General features: G+C 49.8%; 1 non-coding gene across 1 annotated transcript; it reads right to left on the bottom strand.

Moving 5' to 3' along the window:
• Nucleotides 1–1,945: 1,945 nt before the first annotated feature.
• On the bottom strand, nucleotides 1,946–2,100 carry LOC143175726 (5.8S ribosomal RNA). Its single transcript, XR_013000412.1, has one exon. It is a non-coding gene; the product is annotated as a 5.8S ribosomal RNA (ribosomal RNA).
• Nucleotides 2,101–7,500: the final 5,400 nt, after the last annotated feature.

The raw sequence follows: 7,500 nt of genomic DNA, 5'->3' as shown, positions 1-7,500 counted from the left end.
ATAACGTATATAAATGATAAATATACCGCGACACGCGCGACTCCGTATCGTCGCGAAAAATCGTTCGCGAACGCGTCTTATGCGCCTCACCAGTGGTCTCTGCTGCGTCGCGTGTCTATATTCTCTTTTTACACTCTTCTCCTTCTTCTATCACATTTTACTCGATCGCGAAAAAGACTCTCGCTAGACGATCTCGCGCTCCGGTTAACTTTAACGCCCGTCCGAGAAGAATTTTCGGGGACTGGACGACCGAAGCGGATCTCGCGCGGTCTCGCGATCGACAGTGAAGAGAAGTGCAGAAGAGGAAAAGAAGACACGACAAACACACACCATGGGGCGACCGACGCGTTCGTTTCAACGCTTTCGCACAAAGTCGGCGGCGGTTATATATTTATATCATTATATTCCGGCGGACGGGACGCGACGTTCGAAAGCCTCGCCAAAGAGGAGCTCCTGCCTCTTCCTCTCTCTTTTCTACGAGAAAAGATAAACGTATTTTACGGGGATACGGAAACGTTACCACGTGGTGTCACACACGATCGTCCGTCTCTTCTCTATAGCAGAAACCGATAAAAATACACCTCCCGAAAGAGAGTATATGGTGATTCTTTTTATATATATATATATTTCGAAATACAACTGAACGTGGCGGAAGCGCACGGTGGTGGTCCAGCGAGGACACGCGACGACGGGGAATAAGAACTATTCGACCCGTTACGAATACGCATGCTCGTCCCGCACGATTTTAACACACACCGTGTTTTTCTCCAGTCGTCAAAGCGTTCGTGCGTCGAATTCGAAAAATAAAAAAAAAAGAAAAACACCTTTTCTCTCTCTCGGGGTAAAAGAGTCGATGTGTATTGTGTATAAAGGTTCTGCGAGAAGTCTCGTTTTGACGTGTGTTCCGCCGATAACGACGATCCTCCGAAACGGGGATACAGAAACGTTACACCTCACAACACGATCTCCGTCTCTTCTCTATAGCAGAAACCGATAAAAATACACCTCCCGAAAGAGAGTATATGGTGATTCTTTTTATATATATATATTTCGAAATTCAACTGAACGTGGCGGAAGCGCACGGTGGTGGTCCAGCGAGGACACGCGACGACGGGGAATAAGAACTATTCGACCCGTTACGAATACGCATGCTCGTCCCGCACGATTTTAACACACACCGTGTTTTTCTCCAGTCGTCAAAGCGTTCGTGCGTCGAATTCGAAAAATAAAAAAAAGAAATACACCTTTTCTCTCTCTCTCGGGGTAAAAAGAGTCGATGTGTATTGTGTATAAAGGTTCTGCTGCGAGAAGTCTCGTTTTGCCGTGTGTTTCGGTAACGACGATCCTCCGAAACGTACATCTCATTCGTAAGAGAGGAAGAAAACAATCTCCCTGGGGCCAGTCGGTAATATACCGACATACGACGTGTCGTGCACATCCGTCTCACGCACGGTATACAAAATATGAATAAAACGTGTGTAGTCTCTCTCTCTCTCGACTTCTTAATATTTTCTTTCACCTCTGACGCATCATTTCAGGTGACGTCGGGAGCGCGGGAAAAAAAATTTTTCTAAACACACGAAACCGTTCATCTCACGAACAGCCGAAAAAGTTGTCGCTCAGATCCATATCGCAGTGGAGCGGTATCCGCGGGCGGTCGTAATTGAACGACGCACGACGCCGCGAACACTCACGCGAGTCCATACAAACGATTCCGATCGTTTTGCAACAACTAGAACGTACACTGTCCGTGAAATTCACAGAATTTTCGCGTGTCCGCGACAAACGCCGACGAGACACCCATCGTTCGCTCGTACGTAGCATCCTTCTCTTAACCCGACTCAGAAACGTTCTTTGCGCCCTTCGGTAAAAAAACGTTCGATCCGAAGAGGTGAACGACGGCGGGGATTTGACAGAGCTACGCAAGCAGTGTATGGTACGTAAACGACCCTCAGCCAGGCGTGGTCCAGGAATTGTATCCGTGGACCGCAATGTGCGTTCGAAATGTCGATGTTCATGTGTCCTGCAGTTCACACGTTGACGCGCAATTAGCTGCGTTCTTCATCGACCCACGAGCCAAGTGATCCACCGTTCAGGGTAATCGTATAAATTTTATATTTCACATATATAATTTTATTCTCATTTGTTCGACCTAATATCTCTCTTCTTTCAAAGAGAAGATAAAAGTTGATACCTGAATCTCCGACCAGCGCGCGAAGGAGATTCAGGCGTCGCCTTGGAGACGACACCGAAGCCTTTCGAGACGAAAAACGTTCAAGTAATATGTATATATTTCTCGACGTTCCGGGCGTATAGTGCATTCAAAAACCCGCGAAAGACGCAGAAGACTCGCACGCGTGGAAACGACGGGGATATATTTTGTATCCTACCCGATACTGAATCCATCGCGTGCAGTCGACCCTCGCGTTCTTCCGATCAGACGCATCTATTGTTGCGCGCATGTTTTCGCGTCGCATCGCGCGAAACGTTGCACGAATCGTACCGATCGATCGATTGAAAGCAAATAATGAAAAAAGACTTCACAGCTGGCTCTTTGCCGGTCATATCGTCCCATGTTATCTCTTGCCGCGAAATTGGCGCGCAAGAGTTGGGTGTCAGACGCGCGGCTTTAAAACGAGCTTCACGGCCGGTCCCTTCGTTACCGCTTTCGTTCTTTCTCTCGGAACGACCATGAACGAACACGACGAGCGACGCTACGGCATACACACGTCCACGGATTCGATTAAAAAAACAGACTTCACAGCTGGCTCTTTGCCGGTCATTCGTCCCATATTATCTCTTGCCGCGAAATTGGCGCGCAAGAGTTGGGTGTCAGACGCACGGCTTTAAAACGAGCTTCACGGCCGGTCCTCTCAATTCCGTGTACGGTACACGCAAGATGCGGGTTCCACTTCCAGACTACCCGGTCCCTTCTCTCTACGAGAATCGATAGTAGAAGAACGGCTCGAAAACGCGTCTCAGAGACTAGGGGAAAAGAAGCGGTATGCGAGCGAAACGAAAACGCATTATGGAAACGTCGCGAAACAATGTTCGACGGTTGCTCGGTTCCAATCGTGCGGCCGTTTCAATTTCTCGTGCGCTTCACCGTCCCTCCGTAACTCTGGCCGATCGCGTATACCGAAGAGCCGACACGCGCAAAAACCACAGGCATTGTATACTGTATATATATATGTTACAGTCACAGCCTTCGCGCGTTTTACTCTCCGACGCGGGGTTTCCACGACGAAAGAGAGACAGTTTCGTGGCGGGTGACTCGGCCGAATCGCTACGACGGGTATTTCTATTATAGAACGAATCATCGCCACCCTTTACCAGTGCCCGACGAAGGAATCACAAGGTCATCTGGAGTTTACAATGCCAGCGACGGTAATTCCAACGAAGACCCGATAAGTCAACTCATCGTTCTATTTCTCCCCGTACAGAAAAGCGAATCGACGCTAACGCACCTCGCGCAAGCACGAACGTTCTCTTCGCGTGGATCATCCCATCGTCGAAAGATGTAAAGACGCATTGGAGATCGTGGTCTCTGGCGGGCTCATTGCACGCCCCACTGCATATCTTTCCTCGAATCGAGAATGATTCGTCCACTAAGGCTGCGAAACTACGCGTCGAGGAAACTAGGGGAAAGAAGCGGGATGCGAGCGAAACGACAATACATTATGGAAACGTCGCGAAACAATGTTCGGCGGTTGCTCGTTTCCTCCTGCGGACGTTTCATTGCTCGGGCGCTTCACGTCCCTCCGTAACCTTCGCGCGATCGCGTGCCCCGGAGAGCCGGCAACCGGTGAACCACAGGCGTATAAACTATAGTCTTCTATAGCAAGCCTTCGGCGGTTACTCTCCGACGCGGGGATTCCACGACGAGAGAGAATTTCGTGGCGGGTGACATCGGTCGAAACGCTACGACGGGTATTTCTATTATAGAACGAATCATCGCCACCCTTTACCAGTGCCCGACGAAGGAATCACAAGGTCATCTGGAGTTTACAATGCCAGCGACGGTAATTCCAACGAAGACCCGATAAGTCAACTCATCGTTCTATTTCTCCCCGTACAGACAAGCGAATCAACGCTATCGCACCTCACGCATGCACGAACGTTCTCTTCGCGTGAATCGTCCCATCGTCGAAAGATATAGCCGCTTGGAGATCGTGGCCCATCAAGTTCTTCCGTAACTCCTGCGCGATCGCGTACCCCGGAGAGCAGGCAACCGGTGAACCACAGGCGTATAAACTATAGTCTTCTATAGCAAGCCTTCGCGTTTACTCTACGACGCGGGGATTCCACGACGAGAGAGATTTTCGTGGCGGGTGACACGGCCGAATCGCTACGACGGGTATTTCTATTATAGAACGAATCATCGCCACCCTTTACCAGTGCCCGACGAAGGAATCACAAGGTCATCTGGAGTTTACAATGCCAGCGACGGTAATTCCAACGAAGACCCGATAAGTCAACTCATCGTTCTATTTCTCCCCGTACAGAAAAGCGAATCGGCGCTATCGCACCTCACGCAAGCAGGAATGATCTCTTCGCGTGGATCGTCCCATCGTCGAAAGATGTAAGACGTACAGAAATCGTGGTCCATCACGATTATTCGTAACTCTCCGAGTCGCGTATCTGAGAGTAGGACAAACGGAGAACCACAGGCATAAATAATACTATATGTTTCTTATATAGTTAGCCTTCGCGTTTTACTCTCCGACATGGGGATTCCACGACGAGAGAGAGTTTCGTGGCGGGTGTCTCGGCCGAATCGCTACGACGGGTATTTCTATTATAGAACGAATCATCGCCACCCTTTACCAGTGCCCGACGAAGGAATCACAAGGTCATCTGGAGTTTACAATGCCAGCGACGGTAATTCCAACGAAGACCCGATAAGTCAACTCATCGTTCTATTTCTCCCCGTACAGAAAAGCGAATCGACGCTATCGCACCTCGCGCGAGCACGTAACTACTCTTCGCGTGGATCGTCCCATCGTCGAAAGATGTAAGACGCACGGAAATCGTGGCCCATCAACGTTTTTTTGTAACTCTGCCGATCGCGTATCACAGAGCCGAGACGCACATACCACAGGCGTATAATACCGTTTTCTTTCGTATGGTAAGCCTTCGCGTTTACTCTTCGGCGCGGGGTTTCCACGTCGAGAGAGACATTCGTGGCGGGTGACATCGGTCGAAACGCTACGACGGGTATTACTATTATAGAACGAATCATCGCCACCCTTTACCAGTGCCCGACGAAGGAATCACAAGGTCATCTGGAGTTTACAATGCCAGCGACGGTAATTCCAACGAAGACCCGATAAGTCAACTCAACGTTCTATTTCTCCCCGTACAGAAAAGCGAATCGACGCTGTTGCACCTCACGCAAGCACGAACGTTCTCTTCGCGTGGATCGTCCCATCGTCGAAAGATGTAAGACGCACGGAAATCGTGGCACATCACGTGTTTTCGGAACTCTGTCGACCGCGTATCTCAGAGACGACGCGCGCGAACCACTGGCATATACTATTATATATCGCGTTTTACCCTCCGACGCGGGGATTCCACGACGAGAGAGAGTTTCGTGAGCGGGTTGACTCGGAAGAAACGCTACGACGGGTATTTCTATTATAGAACGCATCATCGCCACCCTTTACCAGTGCCCGACGAAGGAATCACAAGGTCATCTGGAGTTTACAATGCCAGCGACGGTAATTCCAACGAAGACCCGATAAGTCAACTCAACGTTCTATTTCTCCCCGTACAGAAAAGCGAATCGACGCAATCGCACCATACGCGTGCACGTAAACAACTCTTCGCGTGGATCGTCCCATCGTCGAGAGACGTAAGTTTTCATAGTATGAATTCGCGTTTTACTCTCCGACGCGGGGATTCCACGACGAGAGAGAGTTTCGTGAGCGGGTTGACTCGGAAGAAACGCTACGACGGGTATTTCTATTATAGAACGCATCATCGCCACCCTTTACCAGTGCCCGACGAAGGAATCACAAGGTCATCTGGAGTTTACAATGCCAGCGACGGTAATTCCAACGAAGACCCGATAAGTCAACTCAACGTTCTATTTCTCCCCGTACAGAAAAGCGAATCGACGCAATCGCACCATACGCGTGCACGTAAACAACTCTTCGCGTGGATCGTCCCATCGTCGAGAGACGTAAGTTTTCATAGTATGAATTCGCGTTTTACTCTCCGACGCGGGGATTCCACGACGAGAGAGAGTTTCGTGAGCGGGTTGACTCGGAAGAAACGCTACGACGGGTATTTCTATTATAGAACGCATCATCGCCACCCTTTACCAGTGCCCGACGAAGGAATCACAAGGTCATCTGGAGTTTACAATGCCAGCGACGGTAATTCCAACGAAGACCCGATAAGTCAACTCAACGTTCTATTACTCCCCGTACAGAAAAGCGAATCGACGCAATCGCACCATACGCGTGCACGTAACAACTCTTCGCGTGGATCGTCCCATCGTCGAGAGACGTAAGTTTCATAGTAAGCCTTCGGCGTTTTACTCTCCGACGCGGGGATTCCACGACGAGAGAGAGAGTTTCGTGAGCGGGTTGACTCGGAAGAAACGCTACGACGGGTATTTCTATTATAGAACGCATCATCGCCACCCTTTACCAGTGCCCGACGAAGGAATCACAAGGTCATCTGGAGTTTACAATGCCAGCGACGGTAATTCCAACGAAGACCCGATAAGTCAACTCAACGTTCTATTTCTCCCCGTACAGAAAAGCGAATCGACGCAATCGCACCATACGCGTACACGTAAACAACTCTTCGCGTGGATCGTCCCATCGTCGAGAGACGTAAGTTTTCATAGTATGAATTCGCGTTTTACTCTCCGACGCGGGGATTCCACGACGAGAGAGAGTTTCGTGAGCGGGTTGACTCGGAAGAAACGCTACGACGGGTATTTCTATTATAGAACGCATCATCGCCACCCTTTACCAGTGCCCGACGAAGGAATCACAAGGTCATCTGGAGTTTACAATGCCAGCGACGGTAATTCCAACGAAGACCCGATAAGTCAACTCAACGTTCTATTTCTCCCCGTACAGAAAAGCGAATCGACGCAATCGCACCATACGCGTGCACGTAAACAACTCTTCGCGTGGATCGTCCCATCGTCGAGAGACGTAAGTTTTCATAGTATGAATTCGCGTTTTACTCTCCGACGCGGGGATTCCACGACGAGAGAGAGTTTCGTGAGCGGGTTGACTCGGAAGAAACGCTACGACGGGTATTTCTATTATAGAACGCATCATCGCCACCCTTTACCAGTGCCCGACGAAGGAATCACAAGGTCATCTGGAGTTTACAATGCCAGCGACGGTAATTCCAACGAAGACCCGATAAGTCAACTCAACGTTCTATTACTCCCCGTACAGAAAAGCGAATCGACGCAATCGCACCATACGCGTGCACGTAACAACTCTTCGCGTGGATCGTCCCATCGTCGAG

This window comes from Nomia melanderi, unplaced genomic scaffold (assembly GCF_051020985.1).
Source record: "Nomia melanderi isolate GNS246 unplaced genomic scaffold, iyNomMela1 scaffold0169, whole genome shotgun sequence".
NCBI lineage: Eukaryota > Metazoa > Arthropoda > Insecta > Hymenoptera > Halictidae > Nomia > Nomia melanderi.
This window is presented reverse-complemented; position numbering and strand designations above follow the sequence as displayed.